Source organism: Helianthus annuus, chromosome 11 (assembly GCF_002127325.2).
Source record: "Helianthus annuus cultivar XRQ/B chromosome 11, HanXRQr2.0-SUNRISE, whole genome shotgun sequence".
NCBI lineage: Eukaryota > Viridiplantae > Streptophyta > Magnoliopsida > Asterales > Asteraceae > Helianthus > Helianthus annuus.
The window spans coordinates 123,071,291-123,073,314 of NC_035443.2; the positions used below are offsets into that span (position 1 = coordinate 123,071,291).

The following is a 2,024-nucleotide window of genomic DNA, read 5'->3' on the forward strand; positions in this document are numbered from 1 at the left end:
GAGGGAGAGGACGTGAAAGTTATTTTTTACACAATTAATCACTTAATAAAAGTTATTTATTCAATAGTCCCTAAGATGTGAAATGCCAAGAATACCCTCATGTGCAAGGCACATGAGCAGATTTAACTAAAAAATCTAACTGAGTTTGGTCTAAAGAACATAACGTGCAAGATTTTGAAACATTAAGTACAAAACTTGTCAACTTTTGCGCTAAAGGACAACGCCTGCAATTTGGTGTAAACATAAAGGACAAAACTTGTAATTTACTCATAATTAATTAAACATTAAAAGTTAATCTATTACACATCTTAAATGCAACTATTCTTTAAGTTTCAAAAATGGTTCACAACTTTTACTGATAGCTTTCACCAGGTCCAGGAATCGGTATTAGCTCTGTTTTCGCTGCTCTAGAGTCGGTAGTTTTAATTGCTCGTGTTGAATCAGCGAGTATGTTGATGAACTAATTTATTACGTAGATCATCAAACAATTTTAGGTATTATTCAAATTCCATTGTAGTTTCATGTGCATAATTTCGTCGGTGAACGACACAGGGACGTCAACAACACCAGACTCGTTAAGGTGGGTGACACTGGCATCAACGAAGATGCGGGGCGACAATGTCAACAAGTGGTGGTTGATGGTGACAACTGGCAACTATGTATAAGGCCTAATAACAACATCAATGGTCAATGTAAGTGACATGATTAGTGGTCACTGAGAACGATGATGTGAGCAATGGTACACAACGATTCTGAGGCAAAATTGAGGTTGAAAAGTTTAGAAAACTTTGAAAAAACTAATCGGGTTTTAGAGGAAAAGCTTAGCAATTAAGGGTGAAGAGAACACCTTACCTACAACTACTTACCCCAAGTATTTAATCACAATGTCTAATAGAATTATACAAACTCAAAACTGACCCAGGTACTCAAGCTACTCATGTTTTTGTGAGGGCATCTTACCCTCAAGTACTCGTCACATTGTATTTATTTTTCTTTAAAAAAAACTTAGCATTCGAAATTTTCATTGATATAAAAAAACAAAATACAATAATTGAATAAAAAACCAAAATAAAGTAGAAAAAATAGAAATACAAATAGACTATATACACACAAGTCCGAGTATCCAAACCCAGTGTTGATGCTCGATCTAAGTACTTGATGGGGAAGGGGTAGTATCACCCCTACCCGAAAAACTCGATCTATTCAGAGGGGTGGCTGAAAAGGTCATCCCACCACTCTAACTAGAAAGTTGATATTACATTTTCATGAGTTTTTTATTCTTTTTTTATTTTTACTTTTATGTTCCTTAAAAGTTTTCTTGCCACTTTTGAAGTAACTAATGTCAAAAAGTTAAAACTCCTCACACTGCGGCTAAGGCATCATCCTAAAGGCAATACATTATTTAGGTTGTGAAAGGAAAAAATCCCTTGAAATGAAATCTTGAGGCAACGGCAAAATATTAAATTAATATTTTATGTAGGAGTGAATTAGATTAGTATTTAAAAAAAAAAAAATTAAACCTTATTTTACGTTCGCCTTCATTTTTCCAACAAGCATATACGATCATTTGCAATAGTAAGACATAGAGCTGGATCATCTCTTTCTACTCCAGTATTAAATAATGTAAGACATAACCAGCAAGGTCGATATGTCCGAGTGGTTAAGGAGACAGACTTGAAATCTGTTGGGCTTCGCCCGCGCAGGTTCGAACCCTGCTGTCGACGAAATGTTTTTTGTTTCTTTTTTTCAGTCGAAAATAAAAAAGTTTGTTAAGTTTATGATTTATAGGTTTTGGTTTTGGTTATTATTAACTGTCCCAATTCCCAAATCATAAATCTGATTTTACTGTTTCCATGATTTTAAAATCGTAAATATGAACATAATAATAAAAATAAGCTACTTGGTATATTTTGTTTTAGACTTAATCCTGTAAAAGCTCAAATGTATTATCGTCCCAACTTGAATCTAAGTTGTATTTTCAACCCAACACGAACCCAAATAACCTCTATTGAATCCATCCACAG

The 2,024-nt window shown here is 33.9% G+C and overlaps 1 non-coding gene across 1 annotated transcript; it reads left to right on the forward strand.

Annotated features, from left to right (window-relative positions):
• Positions 1-1,642: 1,642 nt before the first annotated feature.
• TRNAS-UGA lies at positions 1,643-1,724 on the forward strand. Its single transcript has one exon. It is a non-coding gene; the product is annotated as a tRNA-Ser (tRNA).
• Positions 1,725-2,024: the final 300 nt, after the last annotated feature.